This window comes from Phascolarctos cinereus, unplaced genomic scaffold, assembly GCF_003287225.1.
Source record: "Phascolarctos cinereus isolate Bilbo 61053 unplaced genomic scaffold, phaCin_HiC Scaffold_2;HRSCAF=192, whole genome shotgun sequence".
Taxonomy (NCBI): domain Eukaryota; kingdom Metazoa; phylum Chordata; class Mammalia; order Diprotodontia; family Phascolarctidae; genus Phascolarctos; species Phascolarctos cinereus.
The window spans coordinates 110,522,375-110,545,134 of NW_027555625.1; the positions used below are offsets into that span (position 1 = coordinate 110,522,375).

Consider the following 22,760-nt stretch of genomic DNA (forward strand, 5'->3'; position numbering starts at 1 on the left):
AAGATTTTTCAGCATCTGTGAGATAATCCTGATTTCTGTTGGTTTTGTTATTGATATCGTCAATTATGTTGATAGGTTTCCTAATATTGAACCAACCCTGCATTCCTGGTGTAAATCCCACCTGGGTATAGTATATACTCCTTGTGACATATTGCTGTAATCATCTTGGTAGTATTTTTTTTTGAGATTTTATAACTTTATTTAAAGGAAGTTCAATTTAGTTTTCATCCACATAGACTGTAAGCTTTTGAAAGTAGTGACAGGCATGTAAGTAACCAACATATATAGTTTGTTTGGTGAATCTTTATCCTCATTGTGTTTCCTAGACAAATGCACTCAGATACAGTATGGAACATTTCTTCTTCCTTTAGCCCAAACAGCTTTGCTGAGTCTGGTGTCAATGAGTACATCTGGACTTCTCATTTCTTTCATGGCAAATTTGTGGATTTCCTTTTAGACCTCGTTTTTTGAAGCCTACTCCTTGAATCCTCTTGTGAATATTGATGGTATACTCTCTGGTCATCACCTCATTGATGGCAGAATGTCCCTTCTTTTTCTCTCCACATTTCTTTGAGGGAGCCATCCTGCTGGGGAGCAGGTCAGAAAAGTAGTTTTTTGTTCAAAATTTTTGCATCTATGTTCATCAGGAAATTGGTCTATAATTTTCTTTCTCTGTTTTAACTCTTCCTGGTTTAGTTATTAGCACTGTTTTTGTGTCATAAGAGGAGGTTGGTAGGACTCCACCTATTTTTCCAAATAGTTTATATAGTATTGGAATTAATTCTTCTTTGAATGTTTGGTAGAATTCATTTGTGAACCGATCTGGCCCTGGGGATTTTTTCTTAGGGAGTTCATTAATGGCTTATTCAATTTCTTCTTCTAAGATGGGATTATTTAGGCATTCTATTTCCTGATCTATTAATCTGGGTATTTATATTTTCATAAATATTCATTGATTTTACTTGGATTGTCCAATTTATTGGCATATAATTGGGCAAAATATTTCCTAATGATTGCTTTAATTTCTTCTTCATTGGTGGTATTTTCACCCTTTCCATTTTTGATACTAGATATTTGGTTTTCTTCTTTCTTTTTTTATAATCAAATTAACCAATGTCTTACCTATCTTATTGGTTCCCCCCCCCATAAAACCAGCTCCTAGAATTATTAGCTCAATAGTATTTTTGTTTTTGTACTTTCAATCTTATTCTCACCTTTGATTTTTAGGATTTCCAATTTGGTGCTCAACTGATGATTTTTAAAATTTGTTGTTTTTCTAATTTTTTTTAGTTGCATGCCCAATTCATTGATCTATTCTTTTTCTATTTCATTGATGTAAGAATTTAGAGAAATAAATTTTCCCCTAAGAACTGCTTTGTCTGCATCCCATAAATTTTGGTACATTGTCTCATTGTTGTCATTCTATTTAATGAGATTATTGTTTCTATGATTTGTTCTTCAACTCACTTATTCTTTAGGATTAGATTATTTAGTTTCCAATTGAATGTAATTTTTTATTGCATTTCAATCCAAAAAGAATACATTTAATATTTCTGCCTTTCCACATTTTATTTTTAAGGTATGGTCAATTTTTGTGTAGGTTCCACATGCTGCTGAGAAAAAAAAGTATATTCCTTTCTGTTCTCATTCAGTTTTCTCCAAAAGTCTGTCACATGTAACTTTTCTAATATTCTATTTATCTCCTTAGTTTCTTTCTTGTTTATATTTTGGTTGTATTTATGAAGTTCTGAGAGGGGATAGTTGAGGTCCCCCACTACTGTAGTTTTGCTGTCTATTTCTTCCTGTAACTTAACTTCCTGTCATTTAATTTCTCCTTCAAGAATTTTGATTCTATACCACTTGATGCATATATTTTAGTATTAATATTGCTTCATTTCTTTGGTACCTTTTGTAGTTTCCTTCCTTATCTCTTTTAATTATGTTTTTTTTTTTGTTTTTACTTTGAAATCAGAATTGTTACCTCTGGGTTTATTTTTTCACTTCAGCTGAAGCATAATAGATTCTGCTCCAACCCCTTACCTTTATTCTCTGTGTGTGTCTCTGTGCTTCAGATGTGTTTCTTGTAAACAATATTGTAGGATTCTGGTTTTTGATCCACTCTGCTATCCACTTCCATTTTATGGGAGAGTTAATCCCATTCACATTCATGGTTATGATTACTAACTGTGTATTTCCTTCCATCCTATTTTTCCTCCTGTTTGTCCTCTCTCTTTTCATCCTTTCCCTCCTCACCAGTGTTTTGCTTTTGTCTACCACCGCCCCTGATCTGTCAGTTCCCTCCCCTTTACTTAATCTCCTCCTCTCCTACTTCCCCATCAGGTAAGATAGATTTCTATATTCAACTTAATGTGTATATTATTCCCTCTTTAAGCCAATACTGATGAGAGCAAGGTTCAAGTGAAGCCCATCACCCACCTGCCCATCTTTTCTTCTACTGTAATAGGTCTTTCATGCCTCTTTATGTGAAATAATTTACCCATTTTACCTTCCCCCTCCCTTTCTCTTTCTCATCCCTTAATTACTTTTTATGTCATTCTCTCAAATTTACCTTGTACCTGTACTCTCTGTCTATGTATATTCCTTCTAGCTATACTAATAGTGACACAATTTGAAAGAATTACAAGTACCATCTTCCCATGTAGGGATGTAAGCAATTTATCTCTATTGACTCCCCTTCCCCCCACCCCATATGGTTGTTTATGCTTTTCTTGGGTCTTGATATTGAAGATCAAATTTTTGGTTTAATTCTGAAAGTTATGAAATCCTTCTGTTTCATTGAATGACCATTCCCCCCCACCCTTGATGTATTATGCTTATTTTGCCAGGTAAATGATTCTTGGTTGTAGTCTTAGCTCTTTTGCATTCCAGAATATCATCTTCTATGACCACTGATCTTTTACTGTTGCAGCTGTTAAGTCCTGTGCAATCCTGATTGTGGCTCCTCAATATCTGAATTATTTCTGTCTGCCCATTTGCAGTATTTTTTCCTTGATCTGATAGCTCTGAAATTTGGTTGTAATGTTCCATGGAGTTCTTATTTTGGGATCTCTTTCCTGAATGATCGATGGATTCTTTTAATAACTATTTTGCCTTCTGGTTCCAGGATACTGGGACAGTGTTCCTTGATAACTTCTTGAAAGATGTTGTTCAAGTATTCCTTTTGATTATGGCTTTCAGGTAGTCTAATGATTCTGACACTATCTCTCCTGATCTATTTTCCAGGTCAATTGTTTTTCCCATGAGGTATTTTACATTTTCTTCTATTTTTTCATTCTTTTGAACTTGTTTGGTTGATTCTTGACGTCCCAGAGAGTCTTTAGCTTCCATTGGCCCAAATCTAACTTTTAAGATATTGTTTTCCTCAATTAACTTTTGTACTTTCTTTTCTATTTTGCCAATTGTACTTTTTAAGGAGTTGTTTTCCATTTGGCCAATTCTGCTTTTTAAGCAGCTATTTTCTTTTTCCAAGCTGTTGACTCTTTTTGCATAATTCTCTTGCATTACTCTTATTTCTTTTCCCAATTTTTCTTCTACCTCTCTTATATGATTTTTAAGCTCCTTTTTGAGCTCTTCCATGAGTTCTTCCTGGCTTGAGACCACTTCCCATTTTTGTTTGGGTCTTTGCCTGTAAGTGTTTTGACACTGTTGTCCTCTTCTGAGTTTGTGTCTTGATCATCCCTCTCACCATAATAACTTTCTATGGTCAGACTCTTTTTTTTTTTAATTGTTTTTTGCTCATCTTTTTTGGCCTTTTTCTGAACTTTCTTTCTTTCTTTCTTTCTTTCTTTCTTTCTTTCTTTCTTTCTTTCTTTTTTTTTTAATTTTGAGCTTGCTTTCATGTGGATGGGGCACTATCTCAGGCTTCCTGTACCAGGAGCCACAAGCCTTGGCTGTTTACTTGGTGCTGCACTGATGCTGCCCTGAGGCCCACAGAGGACCCTCATGTCTAGTGTTGTGCTGAGGGGGTAGCTGGTGCTGCTGGAGGCGAAAGTGGTCTGGCAGCTTACCCGGTGCTGGTGTCTGGTGTGTGCTGAGGCCATTGGAGTGTTTCTGCTTTTCCCCAGGTATACACTAAAGCATGTGGTGGTCTGGCCATCGGAGGTTGCCTGTTTGCCAGGGGCTATGCTGAAGCCTGTGAAGGTCTAGCTGCTGAAGGTTGTCTGTTTACCCAGGGCTATGTTAAAGTATGTGGTAGTTCTCAGAGTTGGAGTCTGCCCATTCCCCTGGCTATGCTGAGGCATGTGAGTGGTCCTGGCGTTGGCATTTGCCTGCTCCTCTGCATCGGAGCTCAGGATCTACCACTGGTTTGCTGAGGTGGGGCTTGCTGCTGGATCTTTGGGATTCTTCCTGTCCTGGACTGCACTCCCCTTTTACCTGAGTAAGACAGACCTTTCCTGACAATATTCCAAGTTTTGGGGGCTCAAAGCTTGTTTCACCTCATCTTTTTTGCTGATTCTGTTGTTCCAGAATTTGTTTGGAGGCACTATTTTATGGCTGTTTGGAGGTGAATATGGGAGAGTTGTGATGATTTACTGCTTACTCCACTATCTTGGCTACCAAAAGTCCAATTCTAATTTTTAAGGAATTATTTTTTTCGTTGAGCTTTTGTACCTCTTTCCATTTGGCCAATTTTACTTTTTAAGGAGTTCTTTTCTTCAGTGAATTTTTGCACTTCTCTTTCCATTTGGTCAAATCTGTTTTTTAAAGTGTTATTCTTCAGTGTATTTTGTGCCTCTTTTACCAAGCCATTGACTCTCTTTTCATTTTTTTTTGCATCACTCTTATTTTTTTCACAATTTGTCCTCTGTCTCTCTTATTTGATTGTTAAAATCCCTTTTCAGTTTTCCTTTGAGGCTTTGCATGTAGCTGTTTTGTCTTTCTTGTGTTCTTCTAAGTTTGTGTCCTGATATTCCCTGTCTCCATAGTAACTTTTTATGGTCAGGTTCTCTTTTTTTGGGTTCATTTTCCCAGCCTATTTCTTGACTTTTAACTTTCTGTTAAAGTTAGGCTCTGCTCCTGTGGTGAAGGGGGCAATGTCCTAAGCTTCAGATTTTCATGCCATTGTTCTCAAAGCTAGTTCGGGGTTGGGGGGGGGTCTGTAAGTTTTCAATTCTTCCAAGATGGTTTAATCTAAGAAGAGGTATGCTTACTGCTCTCCTGGACTATAGTCTGGTCTGTAAGTGACCATAAGCACTCTTCTCCACCCTGGAATTGTAACTGGAGCCCCTGCTCTCCTGTGGCTGCAAGTGATCTCATTCCTTATGGCCCTAGAAAGATAACTCAGGCCCCTGATCTCCTGTGATGACAAACGCTAGTGCTCCTTTCTGCCTTAGACCTGAGACCAAGTTCCCTGATCCCTTGTAAGTGACCACAAGCATTCACAAGACTGTGACTAGGGCCCCTGCTGCTCTGTGGTTACAAGTGCTAGTCCACTAGTGCTCCTCTTCAGCCTGAGACTACAACCTGGAACTGTGTATGGTCCTGCACTCAGTTCCAATAAAGAGTCTGCTGTCATTTTCGTCTGACCAGCTATCTGATCCTCTTAGAGCTCCCAAAACTGCTGCTGCCACTGATTCAGCTGCCCCCAAGGCCTGCTGCTGGCTTGCCAGGCATAGCTTGTGCTACATTACACTCCAGGCCCATCAGAGACGGACTTTTACCTGTTGACCTTCAAGTCCTTTCTTGGACTGGAAAATTGTTTCATCTTGATCATTTGTTGGTTATGCCTCTCCAGAATTTGATTTGAAGTGTTATTTTAAAGTTGTTTGGAGGGGGATTTGAGAGAGTTCAGGTAAGTTCCTATCTTTACTCTGCAATCTTGGATCTGCCTTTCTTCTTGACTTTTAAAATCACAACATTATAGTTATCTCCTCCCAAAGCAAAAAATTCAAACCATGGCAAGGAACCAAGGCCTGTATTCATAGATCAGACGACAAAGTTAGATGGGGAGGACCCAAGTTACTCCTTCCCAACACTGTCTCTCTTCTCTTATGGAGTGCCACCATTCAGGAAGAAGTCAGGTGAAGAGAAAGGCTTAAGGCTCCAGTCAGCTTTTTAATGTATCCCAAGTTCCCACCACACCACCTCAGCCAATCAAAGAAGCACCTCCTGTCCATATTATCAGGAAACCATAAGCCAATTATAGAACAACTCTATATCCTTCAAGTTTGTCCAAGGCATTCTCATCACATGTCATCACAGCTCTCCTAGAAGCAGGCTACTCAACCTCTCCCATATGGGGAATTGCATCAAAGGCACTCCAAGCGTGCTGTAAGCTGAACTGGGCTCATTGGCCAATCCCGGTTACATAAAAGTTCTTGTTGATTTCAATTGTATAGATGCCTCACTATACAAATTTTCAGCGAAACAACTAAAGGTTCTTCACATGGCACAGAAGTGCCACAAAAAGAAATGCTTTCTTGACCGTGGAATTATGAGATCATCGATCCAGAGGTAGAAATGATCATAGGGTCATACATTTAGAGCTAGAAAGGATCTTAGAGGCCAAACAGTTCAAACCCCTCATTTATAGATGAGGAAACTGAGTCACAGAGAAGATAGCTTGTCCAGGTCTTTCAACAAGTATCTGAGGCAGAATTTGAAGTCAAATTTTCCTGACTCCAAGTTCAGCACTCTATGCAGCACACCATTTAGATATCATCTAATCCAAACCCTTAATTGTAGATTTGAGGCAATTAAGTACCAGAAAAGGTCTTTCTCCCCAAGGTCACACATGTCCTATTCAAAGGTCCCCATTCCCCTTTCCCTGAAAATGAAATATGGAAAACATTAATTCTGGGGATTATTATATGCTCAGAATACTATACACTGCCTCCTAATCTCTATTGCTACAATGTAGAAACATTCAGGTAGATTTTGCCTTTGTATATAGGTTGGAGAAGAACTAAAAAAATAATCCTTGAGCAGCAACCAAGCTAAAGTAAGGGTGTCCCCACTTCGGAGAAACTTGATTAAGTAATATTCATTCAATTTCAATCAATAAGTAATTAGTCAGCAAAGCAATAGCTTATATTGAACCACTGTGCTCAGGACTGCAGGGATACAGAAGTCATGTGATCACATTCTTTTTCTTTGTTTCATCTACACTTGCTTTGGTCTTTAAAGCTTTTATCCCTGAACTGTAAGGGATTTCTGGTCCCAGGGAGTTTGTGATCAAAAATAGAAAAGAAGTTAGTCTTAGGGGCAACTAAGTGGCACAGTGGATAGAGCACTGGCCTGAAGTCAGGAGGACCTGAGTTCAAATCCAGCCTCAGACCAAACACTTGACACTTACTAGCTGTGTGACCCTGGGCAAGTCACTTAACCCCAATTGCCTTAAAAAAAAAGAAGTTAGTCTTAGACTTCATCTCCTTCCCTATCTTCCAGCAGGGACTGATGAACAACTGAGTCTCTAGAACATAATCTTATAGCTAGAGTCATTTTAGAGATTGTACAGTCTAACTCCCTCCTTGCATAGAAGACGAAGTGGCATGCAGAGAGAGGAAAATTGATTTACCCAAGGTCATGAAAAAAGTTCAAGGCAGAGCCAGAAAATGAATGTTAGTTTTCTAATGGTAGTGTAGTACAGTAGAAAGTAGTAGTATACTATTGTAGTACAGTGGAAAGAACACTGGCATCAGAGTTAGAAGACTTGGGTTTGGTTTGAATCCCAGTTCTAAGTCTTACTACTCATGCGACCTTGAACAAAACCCTTAACTTCTTTGGGCCTTATTTTCCTCGCTATAAAATTAGATGATGAGATTAGATGATCTCTGAGGTCCTTTCCAGCCTCCTATGATCCCTAGTTCAGGGACCTTTCTACTATATTATTTATTAAGGCTTTGAAAGGGTAGCTATAAAAGCAAGTGAGAATTCAGAAAACTAACAGTATGATCACTCAGTATCCCCTCCCCTGCCACCCACTACATTTGTAACACTGTACAAGCTGGCCAATGGATTTACAAGAAAACTCAACTCTAGCCCCCAGTTACCTGCATCCAAGGGGCACAGAGATCCCAGCTCCAAATCTATGAGTGGCAGAAATTTGTTCAATCAGCTGTAACCACACGGCAGCATTCTGTGCTGCAACAGCTCTGAAGGAGAAAAGAGGAACAGAGGGAATAGACCAGGGTATGTATCCATAATAATAAAATCTATACCCTGACCTCTCTCCCCTTCCTTGCCTCCTCATTCTTCCCAGTGCCCTGGTGATCCAACCTCCAAAGGGCAGAAGTTAGTTCAGGCTGAGATAGTAGAATAGCAGCACTGTGTGCTGCTTGAGTCAGAGAACTGAGGATAGCAAACAGAGGAAGACATGTGTGGCACTCCACAAAGCCAGCTGGGGCCATTTCTGTTCCTCCGTAGGTCACTTGGAGCAGATACCCAGGTTGGTGAACCAAGAATTGCCCAGAATGGGAGGAGACTGAAACACCCTGAGATCCCTAGAGAAACTACCATTAGATAGCAGGGAGTCAGAAAGTGAACAATAAGGGAAAATAAGTATAACACAGACTACTCTGGCCCTCACTGCCTAGAAGGCCAGGTAGGTAAGATTTCACTCCTCCACCAGGATTTTCTGGTACTCTTAAGGGGATTGGGGAGGGGTGTTTAGGCTCTCTGTACTTAGCTCCAACTACCACTGATGAAGTTTATTCCATTGTATGTGGGGGGAGGTTGATTCCCAGAATCCAGTTATATTAGCCCCCAAAATCAGATTAGCTTTTACACAGAATCATTTACTTCAAAAGGCATAATCACAAATATGCAAACTTACTCCTCCAATATGTGGAAGGTATAATCTTCCCTCTTTCCCCCCTTTGTAGCATCTTAATCTCTAGTGTAGGGATTAGATTCATAGTTTAGCTTGGAGCTAAAGAGCTATAGAGCATGACTGTGTCTGAGTCCAACTTTCACCTTGGGCTTGAGTCTTGGGTACCCTGGCTTTCTGAGACTTCCATATTAGGCTGGCTGGCTACAAAACCCCTCCTGAAATTCTGGCTGCATTGTTGCCATGGCTTGAAGGCAAAGGGAGAGATCAAAAAGGGGGGAGGGGGAGAAAGAGAGAACTAAAAAGCAAATCCACAACAAGAAACTTCAGTGATGTTAGCTTGGCTATATCAATAGCCTTTTCAAAGAGTATTGAGCTCTAATGGTACAAAAGTATTTCTTCAACTCTTCTTCATGATTCTGCCCTGGCTGCTCAGAGTCTCCAATCTAAATGAACAATTATAGATAAGTTTGTTGATGGGGAGAATGAATGGCACTCACCTTTCTCCCATATGCAAAAGTTCCCAAAGTTATAAAGCATGCATGTGCAACAGCATGTGATTTAGAAAAACTCAAAAGTAAGTAATTCCAAAGTGTACCTATTAGTGAACAGGCAAGCGTCTGCATGTGGGCCATGAAGCATGTTCAGTTATTTAATTCATTCCCACTGAGATATGAGAATGTGAATTGTGAATCCCTGGGTCCTAGAAGGAAAATTCAAGTGAACTCTGTCTATCATATGAGATTGGTACTCAAGTGCTATTGAAAAAAGGCAAGGAAGAGCAATGGTGAAACAGACTTAAGGATTGTTTTAATCAATCTATCATTGGAAAATATGCTTAGGTACTATCTGTAATAATATTGGGACCGCTTGGTCAATGTCTTTCTTCTCGTGGCATTAACAAATAAACCAGTGGTTCAGAATCTTCTCAGATGGTTAAAGGGAACCAAATTGACCTTCAAATCTTAAGCAAAAGTGAAATACAAACAATGTGGTGGTATTTTTTTGCTCTGAAACGCAGAGCTGTAACAATGGTTGAACAACCAAAGCTCTTCTCTAGGACAATGACATTAGCAAATGTAGACAAGTTATACTTCTTAATCAATGTTGAAACAACTGAGCTTAGCATCTATTTATTAAGAATAACTGGTTAAAATAGGAAGCTGCCAGATGGCTCATTTACCACTAAGCAAAGCAGTGAAATCACCACCCTTGGAGATCATAGGATCATCTATTTAGAGCAATAAGGCTCCTTAGCAGTCATCTAGTCCAGCTGCCTTATTTTACACGTGCAGGAACAAAAGCCCGGAGAATTTAAGTGACTTGTCAAAGACCGCCTAGGTAAATAGCGGAGCTGGGGTTTGAAGCCAGGCACTTTGACTCCAAATTCAGCAGTATTTTTTCCCCTGTGCCACACTGCCTTCTTTGAGTCCTTGGGGAAAAAGAAAACTAATAGTCAGTCTTTGAGGCTAGTTCAGTCAGTCACCTCTGAAGGTGAGGGCCTAGACTAAAATGATCTCTTGAGATCCAGTCCAATGGTCAGATAATTCTATGATGACATAGAGATGAGGCAAGTGGGAAGGCCACCTCTGCCTTGGATGCTTGCTTCCCTATTTGGGGAGGAGAATTAAATGATCACAAGTGTTCCAGCTCAGTGGCCCTTCCATCCACCATGTTAATGGAGAGGAAGTAAGCCAGTGTGAGTAAACTCCACCTACTCAGGAGGAATGGTTTTTTATGGAATTGAACTGATAAAAACAGCAACAACCCCCAACCCTTCTGTTCTACTGTCTCCAGAAAACTTAAAGAATAAGAGAAACAAATTCAAACTGAGCTGGAAAAAAATCTGGACAATCTGTGATTGTTTGAGTGAAGAATTCATCTGTGTTCTTTGAAATCCTCGAAATCTGTGTCCTCATCACTCTCCTGATATGTCATACTCCTCATTTTAATAGTGATTTTATCATGCCAAAGATAGCAGTTCATACTAATAAACTACTTTAAGACTCCAATCCATGACAGAAGTTTGGCTTAGCTCTTCAATCACATTTTGAAACTGATCAAATAATATTTTGGATATTTATTGCTCATTTCTGCATATTCTTCTTTAAGGCACAAATATTAATAACACTATACCTTTTGTATTTTTCTCAGTGCCCAAATAAGGGACCTTTTTTAGGGAATTTGAAGCTAATTCATAAAAGCTGAGATCTCAGGTCCTCTACCTCCCACAAAGGACAGGTAAGATTTTTTCTTAGAACATGGCTTCATATGATAGAGTTTTTTGAAGTCCTTGATGCTTTTAAAAACCTGCAGTAATACTTTTTTTTGCAGCACTAACTCAATACTGCAGTGTATAGACGGGAACATTCCTGTGAAACCAGGTATTCTGGTACAAAGAGAGGACAGTAAACAAGCCTTAGTTACACCCCTAGAAAAAGCAGAAGCCAGAAAGGAAAAGAAGATTACAGAGTTCAATACGTGCAAGTGGTCTGACAGTGCTGCTAAAAGAGGAAACGTGCTTTTCTGCTTAATCAATCATTTCTGAGTGTCAGGTGCTGGTATACAAAGACAAACATGAAACATGCCTTGCCGTCAAGGAGTTTATGTTGTCTAGGGGGAGACCTACATATAAGAATATATACAAAATGAATACACAGTAATTTGGAAGAGAAGGCACTAGCATTTGGGGGGTGGAGGGATCAAGAAAGGCCCCACACACATGAACTTTGAAGGAAACTAAAGGCAGAGGGGAGGAGGTGCTACATTCCAAGCACTGGGGACAGCCTCTGCTCCCATATAAAATATTATCTAATATACATTATAAACATTATCTCTAATTTATGCTCTATGTATGTGTGTACAATATATACAATGTATATACACACAATGTGTATGCAATGTATACCCACACAATGTATATACAATGAATACACAAATGTATACACACACAGGAGGGTAAATTAGATGCAATCTTAGAGGGAAGGCACCAGTGGTTTTGGAGGGAGGGGTACTAGCAGAGGCCTCTTGAAGAAGGCTTTTTGAGCTGAGTCTTGAGGGAAGACAGGAGGCAGAGGAGGAGAAGTATTCTAGGCATGGGGCAACCTCAGTTTCTGCATCTGTAAGATAGGAGTAATAATAGCATCTAATTCACAGGGTTGTTGTGATGATCAAATGAGATAGTATACGTAAGTGCTTTGCAAACCTTATAGCTTTATGTAAATGTTAGCTGTTATTATTATTTTGTCATTCATGTTTTGAGAAATATTGCCAATCTACAAGGTTGACACCTTGTGACAACTCATAATACGTCTCTTGGTTCCCATTGGATCTGGACTGGAAAGCTCATGGGTCTAGACAAGTCATCAGTCACTCCAGTCTATAAACATTCATTACACGCTTACTCTGTACCAGGCACGGAGCTCAGCTCTGGTGATACAAAGAAAGGCAATTGTGAGCTCCTTAATGGAATTCACAATTCAATGGGAGAGACAAGAGTCAAACAACTATATATACAAACAACTATGTAAAATAAACTATGTATTCTCATGTTCTTATAATATGTATTTCCCAGGAAGAAGGATATTGGTCCTTTGAGAAATTGTGTTTCTCAAATAGGCCACTGTATTAGAAAGATATTATGGAAACATAGATGAAATAGGATTAGGATAATTTCTCATGACCTTCATACACCATTTATATAGGGATAGTTAACTGCTTCTTACTAATATAACCCTCTTTCAAAATTTACATTTAAACCAAACTTAGACTTTATTTTGTTTGTGAAGTAAGGTATTGTTTGAGGTCTTTTATCTCATCTTCTCTGTCACACACTTTTAAAGAATTCCGAGATGTCAGAAGAAGAACTTTTGACCTCTAACCCCTTCTCAGCTGAGAACAACAAAAGATCAGTAAAAGGAGTAGCATTTTCTTAAGAGGTCATTGTTGTAGATCTTGGGAAAGACAATAATTATTATGCCAGAGAACACAAAGATCAAAATGAAACATCCAAAAAGAGGGAGAAGGGAAGAAATCGAACCATGTGCAATCACATGCACTAAACAATCAATGCAGATGTGAAGAATCACAACGAATTGGCAAAAATCAGGATGAATCATTTCACAAACATGGAGATTCTTTCATCTCTGGGCAGGAAAAGGGGGACTATATGTAAAATACTATAAGTGAAACACTGAGAGCTTGAATATAGTTGTTGGAATATTTAAATTCAAGACATTTATTATATATTTATGCTTAAACCTCTGCACTAACAATGTGAATCATATTTCTTGTTTCTTCAAATGCTCAACAAGAAAGCAAGGTCAAGATGTGATTCTTTAATTTTTTTTTCTTTTGTAGACCCGAGCCTGCGATTCATTGGTGAAGGGAACTACCACTCAGGAAGTTCCATCTACCGATGCAGGTTACTCCCTGCTCTGAACTTTATCTTAGAGTTTCTTTAGACACTGAGAGGTCAAGTGATTACACACAACCATTACATACTTACAACGGATTCGAACCGAAGTCTTTTTGACTCTGAGGCTAGCTCTCTATTCATTATACCATACTTTCTTTAGCTTTTAAATTCCTCTCCTTAATATTCTGACATGTTTTGATCTTAGGAATGTAAATAAACTTATTGTCGATTTTGAAGCTCTCAAGATAAGTAATACCATTGTATTATCTCTCACTGTAACTCTCAGTAGGTCTTGTTATTTCAGACACAAATCAGTAGTCTGCCTGGCACTAAAAAACATTTCTCTAAGGTTTTAGTACATAAAATAATTCAGCCATCTGTGGAGATGTGTGAGTTTCAATATTGATACTCTTATATAAATACTAAGATTGTACTACTATCTTCAATAATGATTTTAATGGCAATATTATGATATGATATTGGATATTGTGATGATATTGGTTATGATGACATAGAATTGACTACCTGCATGTGGGTTACAGATGAAGAAATCAGTGCTTCTTCAATAATAGTAACTAGCATTTATTGACTACCTACTATGTGCAGGGCACTGTGCTAACAATCCAATAATGACCATCGGCATCAAAAATTATAATGAATCAACAAAATAATGATGAAACATTTTATAAATGTTTATGGTCTACTATCTTTGTACTCTTAGTGCCCACTGTGTGTGGGCACTAGAATTCAAAGAGGTATAAGATATAATCTCTGATCTCAAATAATTTGTGATTTAGTTAGAAATGGTGTGGTTCAGTGGAAAGTACTCCATAGTCAGAAGACATCTGGTTTTGGGTCTTAACACTGACACCTGATTAGTAACCAAATGCCTCCCTGAATTTCATTTCCTTATTTGTAAATGAGATTAACAAAGTTTGAAGTATCTATCTCTCAGAATTGTCATGAGAAAGGAGTTCATCACAAGTCAGGTGATTTGTAAGTCTGTAGGGAGACCAACCATTTTGCCTCTCCATTCCTGCTAACTGAAGCTCCCGTGGTGATGAGCTGCATGAACCATAACCAGCATCACCAGAAGGCAAAGGAATAAACTCATAGATAGATTCCTCAGATAAAATCAGAAGAGTTCCAAAAGATGGACTGAATCTTATCCTGCCTTCTAGGTGGCTATAGATTTGGTGTTTAAAGAGAGAGATAGAGTGGGATGGATGGATAGGGTGGAAACCCCTCAGACAGTGGGGCTCTTATGAACAATTTGGCGGAGGATCAATAGGTGGCAGTAGAGAGCCAAGGACCAGTGGGTGACTGACAAGCAACCCAGCAGCACATGCAATTCACAACCTGTGGATTATCACTGGGATAGTCAGATGACATCAGTGAGTCTAGAGATTAAGAGCCTGAATTTCCCTGACTTCACATGTTCCTGCGTATATCCCCTTGACACAGATGATCCTTTGGCCAGCATATTATGGCGATCTGGGGGCAAGTATACTCCTGGGTGGATGTGGGAGAGGTTTTCCTTTCATTTAATTTGCTATGCTTTTTTACGCTTTGAAATGATGTATTTCCTGGCAGATCTGATAAAAGGGACATCTGTAGGGGTACGTGAGCTATGTTTTTGAGTAGGTACTGACCCAAAACAAGCCTCAAAACCAGGGTATCTTTCACAGAGCCCAAGAAAGGGGGAGGATCTAGTGCTACAAAATGATAAGCACCATATAAATGTCAGCCATTATTATTTGGGGACAGATGGATAACAATACAAAGGGGTAAATTATGGTTTAGAAAAGAAGGGGGAGGGGGGAGAAATCACTGTGGGTTGGGTAGTTGGACACGTTTTTGCAGAAAAGATGGTGAAGCTGTGAACTATTTCAACTATTCTGGAAAGCAATTTGGAACTGTGCCCAAAAAGCTTTTAAACTTTGCATACCCTTTGATTTAGCAATGCCACTACTGGATTTATACCCTAAAGAGATAAAAGAAAGAGGGGAAGGACCCATTTGTACAAAAATATTAGTAGTAGCCTTTTTTGAATTGGCAAAAAATTGGAAACTGAGGGGATGCCCATTAATTGGGGAATGGCTGGAACAAATTATGGATATATGAATGGAACAAATTATGATAAATGTGCTCTCTAAGAAATGATGAAGGGATGATTTTTGTTTTTTCAAAAAAACCTGGGAAGACTTTATGAACTGATGTCAAATGAAGTAAGCAGAACTAGGAGAACAACTGATACAGTAATAACAATATTGTAAAGAAATAAACTTTGAAAGATTTAGAAACTCTAATCAACACATCAACTAACCGTAATTCCAAAAGACTCATGATGAAGCAAGTTATCTACTTCCAAATTTAGAGATGGTATACTCAGAGTGCAGATTGAAGCATCTTTTCTTCTTTTCCTTCCTTTCTTTTCTTTCTTTTTTATGGGTTTTGTTTTTCTTGCCTTCTTAAGAGGTGGTGGAATGGGAAGGGGAGGGCAGATGATTCAGAATTGAAAATAAAGTAAAACTGAATTTTAAAAAAGTACATAGAGTAGTCCAGAAGGAAATTTAGAAGCAGAGACAGAAAAGAAAGAAAAATTTGAAAGAAATGGGTTTATTATATTCTTTTTTTGGGGGGAGGATGGAAATGGAACCTGAGTTGATTTTTTTTTGTAATAACATTTTTATTTGAAGTTTTGAGTTCCAAATTCTACCCCTGCCTCCCTCCTTCTCCTCCCTTTCCCCTTCCTGAGACGGTAACCAATCAGATATAGGTTATACATGTGCAATTATGTAAAACATTTCCATATTACTGATTTTGTACAAGAAGAATAAAAGGAGAAAAGAAACAAAGAAACAAAGAAAGAGAGAAAGATAGCATACTTCAGTCTGTATTGCTGAGAATAGCTAAGTCATTCACAATTCTTCATCGAACAGTATTGTTGTTACTGTGTACAATGTTATCCTGGTTCTGCTCACTTCACTTTGCATCAGTTCATGTAAGTCTTTCCAAGGTTTTTCTGAAATCATCCTGCTTGTCATTTCTTATAGCACAATAATATTCCATTACAATCATATGCCACAGCTGGTTTAGCCATTCCCCAATTGATGGGCATACCTTCAATTTCTAATTGTTAGCCACCACAGAAAGAGCTTCTATAAATATTTTTGTACAAATAGGTCCTTTTCCATTTTTTTGGATGTCTTTGGGATATAGACCTAGCAGTTATTATATTCTTTTTTTAAAAAAAGTAAATGTTATGGAATAAAAATTCATGATTTCATATGTAGTCTCTGTTCTTTGTATATAGAAATTTTCTTTCTATGGTATTAAGAATAAATATATTTTTAAAAAAAGAAATAATGATGCAAGTAAAGAGGTTATTTCACATTTACATAGCACTTTAAGATTTGCCAAATGCTTTACATACACTAATTAATTAAAGAAGTTGATTTAATTTCATCTGATTCAATATATGTCCATGTACTTGTGTATGAGGCAATGTGCAAGGCACTGAGGAAACAAAGTCAAAAATAAAAGTTGTCCCTTCCTTTAGGGAGACCCAGAACTCAGGGTTTGAATAAAAATCTGTGCCAACAGTTTCACTTGCCAGCGTATACGTAGAAATGGGATCGTGACAAACTACATTTGCAGTACAGTGATATAAGTGGCACTCAGAAGGCTGTCTGTCAGGTTATAATCGTGTCACTGCAACGTGGAGTATGACAAGCAACTGTGAGAAGTTATGAGAGCTGCAAATACTCAACTCTGATGTAGTGTGAAAACAGCTGTAACAATATGTAAATGGAAGACTGTGACCGTGTTACAATAAAAATTTATTTATGGACACTGAAATTTGAGTTTCATGTAATTTTCATGTCTTCTTTTAACTTTTTTCAACCATTTAACAATGTAAAAAACCATTGTTAGCTCACAGGCCATACAAAACAGGCAATAGACCAGAATTGGCTTCTGACTTAGACATAAGTCTATGAAATAAACAAAGTAGAGGAACAAATCTATGGATAGGAGAAGAGTTCATGTCCAAACAAGATATAGAGATGGCCATAGAAAGTAAAATGGACAATTTTGATTATATAAAATTTAAACATTTTTTGCACAAACAAAACCAATGCAACTAAAATTAGAAGAGAAGCAAGGAGAAAAACCTTTTCGAAGCAAGTTTCTCTGAGAAAGGTACAGCTTGTAAGCTATACAAAGAAGTGATTCAAGGTATCAATAGCCATATGAAAAAAATTCTTCAAATCACTAATAATTAGAGAAATACAAATTGAAACAACTCTGAGGTTTTACTTCATACCCATCATGTTGACAAAAAAAAGGCAAATGACAAATGCTTGATGGGTCAGGGGAAAGAAAATAGGTATTTTAATGCACTGTTGGTGAAGCTGCAAATTGGTCCAGTTATTCTGGAAAACAATTTGGAAATATGGACAAAAAGCTGTTTTGTTTTTTTGACAGAGCTGATTCGGGAATTTGTTTTTGCTTGTGTAAGGAAAGGGCTCCAAATGTAATGAGGTCCCATGGGTGGTGAGGGCTGTCATTGTGTGGCATTAAGGGAAGCAGAATAGACATCTCTACCATTTTTTCCTCCCACCCTCCTTCCAAGGGAGACTTTAATTCCTTCCATCAGGAGAAGCAGGAAGTTGGGGCTAGAGGTCACTTTGCTCTCCTCCAAGAGAGGGGGACCAGACTAGAAATATATCTGCTTGCCCTCTGAAGTATTATTAGTATAGGGGAGGGATATGATCAAGTTCAAGCTAACTTCTGATTGCTTCATCAGGAGGGAAGGTGTACCCCAAGCCATTTATATCCATTGTATGACCCCTTTCCCATCTAATACCGGTTCCACAATGAACACAATAGCAAACAAACCCATTTACCCAAATCATAGCAACACAAAAATTAGAGAATATATACACAGGAGGAAGTATCCTAGACAATACAGAGTAGAGGAGCTCTCCCATTGGGAGCAAGGTAATTCAGAGACAGAGACAGAGAAAAAGACAGAGACAGAGAGAGTCCTAGATCTCACCCAAGGGAAACTCCTGCAGTCTCTGTTGTAGCTACCCAGAATAGGGACATGGATGGAGACTGCCAGCTCTTCTCATGTCTTCCTTGACATGGTTAGGTATTTCTCCTCCCCTTCTGGGTTAAATTTCTTGAAAAGATCATTAACAATTGATGCCTCCACTTCTTTACCTCTCACCTGATTTTAAATCCTCTGCAAACTGACTTCCCACCTCAACATTCAGGTGGAATTGTTCTTTCCCGAATTCTCTCAGTAAAGCCATGTGGTTGTGAATTATAGGACGTTGCTATCTCAATTCAATTCAAAGAATTTCTTAAGTTCCTGCTATGCTCCAGACACTGTGCTCGTCACTGGTCATATAAAGGTAAAAACGAAGATACTTGTGCTCAAAAAACTTTCATTCCACTATAGGAGAAACAACATATCTAAATAAGTAAATTTTATATACATACATACATACATGTATAATACATACATACATATATAATACATACATACATACATACATATAATGGGTAACTCTGGCCCTACCCTTTCCAGGCTAAGCCTGTTAACATTTTACCCCCTGTAGCATTCTCCAATACTTTGATAGCATTAAGGAGTATTTTTTCTCTGTCATCAGCTAAAACCACACTGGCTTTGTTCATCCCTATTTTTAGGGTCCCAATGACTAAGAGCCCAGTTCCATTTAATGTCAGACTAGCTTGTGCAAAGGGTAATTTACTTCAGAGATAAAGCAAGAACATCTCCCTTAACACCTTGGGAACATAATCCTCCCTCCCCCACCCCTTACCAACTCACTTCGGGATGGGGGATGAGGTTCACAGTTTAGCTCAATTCCTCCATGGCATTAATCTCATTAAATTCAAGTTTACAACTCAAAGTACTGGCTTCTGTTGAGATGGATTCCCTCAGGGCCTCCATGCCGGGATGATTGCAATATCCTGCCTAGATTCTTAGACCTCTGAGTCCCCATGGCTCCTGCTTCTAGGCCAGATTAGAGATTCCATTCCCTGCACCTAGAATGGACAACAATAAATGAAAAGGCCAAGGACTGAGCTCTGTTCCTTGGGGTAGTATGGCCTAGGTGCTTTGATAAGAGTTGGGGTGGGGAAGTAAAGGAAATGTTAGGATCCTCCCTCCCTACCACCCGGTCTCACTGGCTATGAGCTGAGAGTCATTTTCACCCTCACACGTGAATGCTACGAAAAACCACGAGTGCTGAGTCAGGCAGTTTTTAAAAATGCCAAAAGTTCTGACTACTCAGCCATTAGACAAAGGCTCTTTCAACAGCAGAGTAGGCCAATGCAGGATGTCCATGCATGTTCTGGTCCTCACTAGATTCTCCTGGGAACAGGTCCCTAGCATCTTCCATGAGAATGATGTCATCTTAGCATAACTGATGGTTTCTCTCCATTTCATATGCAAAATAATTCAAAAGTCATTCAAGGGTAGGCAAACACTAACAACTGGAGGAATCAGGAAAAAATTCCTTGTAGGAGATGGCACTTAAACTATGAATTCCAGGAGGTGAAAAGGATTTAGGCATTGGAATGGTCTATGTGAAAATACAGAGGCAGCAAATGGAATGTTATATATGAGGAACAAGTCAGCCAGTTTGGCTGGAATGTATAGTGGATGAGGGAATAATGTGAAATCACCCTAAAAAGACAGCTAGAGCCAGATTGAGAAGAGATTTAAATAGCGGAGGAGTTTGAATTAGAAGCAATAGGAAACCACTGAAGCTTTTTGAGGAGGGGATTGGCATGGCCACACCTGTGCTTTAGGAATACCAATTTTGTCTCTACTTTTGTGGAGGATGGTTTGGGTAGGGGAGACCAATTAGGAGCAGTGGGATCAATAAGGAGGTGATTATAATTGTCCAGGCAAGAGGGGATGAGGTTTGAAAATAGTGTAGTGGTTGTATGAAAGGAGCAAAGGGGGTGAATGCAAGAAATACTGTGGAGGTAGAATCCACAAGATTTGGCAACTGATTAGATATTAGGGGTAAGGTAGAGTAAAGAGTCAGTGATGACTTCAAGGATGTGAACCTTGGTTCCTGGAAGGATGGTGGTGTCCTCAATAGAAATAAGGAAGTTAGGAGGAGGGTTGGGATTAAGAGGAAAGATAACGAGTTTGGTTTGAGACATCTTTGAGATCCATGTGGAACATCCAAGCAGAGATGCCCTGTAGAAAGATGGGGATGCAGGGCTGGAGCTCAGGAGACATATGAGAGATGGATAGTAGTAGCTCATGGATCTATCAGCATAGATTAATTTATGTGAGCTGATAAGACCATCAAGAGAGAGGAGAGGACCCACGACAAAAATGATGGGATACATTAGGGGTCTGGACATGGATAGTAGTCCTATAAATGAAAATGAGTGGTGGTCTCCTGGCAATTTTTATTCTCTTTTTGTTTGAAAATAAAATTGCAAGTGACCCAAAGGTCAATGAAAAGACTCATGACTGCTAAAAGTAGGCTGCAGTGTCCCACCAACTCCCAGGATCCCAAAGAAAACATGGTATAGTAGAAAGAGTGCTGGGCTCAGAGAATCTGAGTTTAAATCCTGCCCCTGGCTATTACTTATCCAGGTGACCTTGGATTAGTCATTTATCTGCTCTGGGACTCAGTTTCATCATCTTTAAACTCAGTGGGTTGAACTAGAGCATCTCTAAGGTTTGTTCTTTCAACTCTCAATTTGAGATCTTATTAGGTAAATAACATTATTCATGTTATATATAGCCAGAAAAGGAGGTGGATAAGTCATGTGACAATGAGGGATGCCAGACAGATAGCATTTTTAAAATATTCATAAACAAAGTTTAATATGGTCTCATTCACCCTGAGGGAGGCGGTGCCTGATTTGGAGGAGTGGTTACTATATCCAAATAATCTTCTATTTGGAATGTCTAAGATTGTCAAGTCATAGAGTGTTCAGTCCCCTTTCTGCCAGACAGAGTACTGCCCATCTCTTTCACTCCATAACCAGGCCTTTTAATATCTATAAAAACAATAGCAAAATTGAAGTGTCTGGCCTTCTTTCAAGCTTCTGAGTAGACCTATTTTACTAGATTGGTCAATTCTTTAAGGTTGTTTCCATGTAGATCTGCAGCTTGCTTGAGGGCATGTTTCTGCAGGAGAACTCTTTCAACTCAGTGGTTTTGGACATTATTGGTGGTGAAGATCCACAGAAGAAGTGGGCAATTGTGTGTATGTATGTATATGTATGTGTATGTATACACACACACACACACACACATACACACACATATTTAAATTTAAGAGGCAGACCTCCAGGACAGTGGGCACACCTCCTCAGACCCTGGTAGTCTGGCTTCTATCCCCACTGCTCTAGTGAAACTGAGAATCAAATTGCCAAATTGAATTCATTCTTCTCAGTCTTCATTTTTCTTGAGCTTTATGTAGTATTTGACAAAGTAGGAATTGAATATGTTTGCTAAATGGAATTTGTAATAATATTAGAGTATCATTATTAAAATATTATAATATAATGACATGTATTATTAATTATTAGACTTACTAAAGTGTTAGCATTCATTATTATTAGAGTAGTATGGCATGAATCTCAAGGAAGGACAAAGTCAAGATTTTTACTATCAGATTCTATTCATTTTTAAGAATGACAGACATACATATTTCTACATACTTTATCTTATCCACTGTCCAGATAAACTATTGTTTCTAAATTTCTAAAATTCTAATGGTTCTAAAATATTGTGAATACTGTTTACTGTATTTGTGATTAATTTTGAAATTCATACTCCTGGTCAGTAATTTTTTCTAATTATATTTTAAACTCCATTTACATTGCCCAAATAGCAGACCTGCCATTTTGAACTTAAAATGAACAACATTGCAGTAAGATCATATATCAACATCTAATAGACAAACAATTTGATTATGCAATAGTACAATGTCACCCCACTCCCTCTTGGTACTTAACACTGCATCTGCTGGTTCTAATCCTGGAGTTCGTGGTTTTTGGAGGGAAAGTTTTTTGTTTTGTTTTGTTTTAATATGTAAAAGCTTTAACAGCTTTCTTACTGATATTCTTCCAGGAGAGCAATCCAAATGTTATTTCCCTGGTTCCATTCTCTGTATTTGTTGACCACCTCCTGGGTTTTGAAACTGCAAGAAAGTCAACAACATCCTGTAGTTGTTGGGGGAAGACTGGAGCTGGCCAGGGTTCCCTTCACCTTTCCTATGCTCATCCTCTCTCTTCCTAACACTCCATCTGAGCACCCCACTGTCATCTTGCTCCCTTCCCTATTATTCTTTGACTATTCCTTAAATGACTCAAAAAAGTAACAGCTTATTTGGGAGGAAAGTGATGGGGGGACTTAAGGAAAGATGTTTATCCTAAACTATGATGCTGAGAACCTTATCCTCCCCACTTCTCCTAGTCCATAGCAGGGAACCATGATACTTTCTTGAGTGATGAGGAGATGGACGTGAGTTTGTGTGGAAAGGC

General features: G+C 38.5%; 1 pseudogene; it reads right to left on the reverse strand.

Annotated features, from left to right (window-relative positions):
- Nucleotides 1-201: 201 nt before the first annotated feature.
- LOC110207554 (large ribosomal subunit protein eL31 pseudogene) lies at nucleotides 202-583 on the reverse strand (annotated as a pseudogene).
- Between the last annotated feature and the right edge of the window lie 22,177 nt (nucleotides 584-22,760).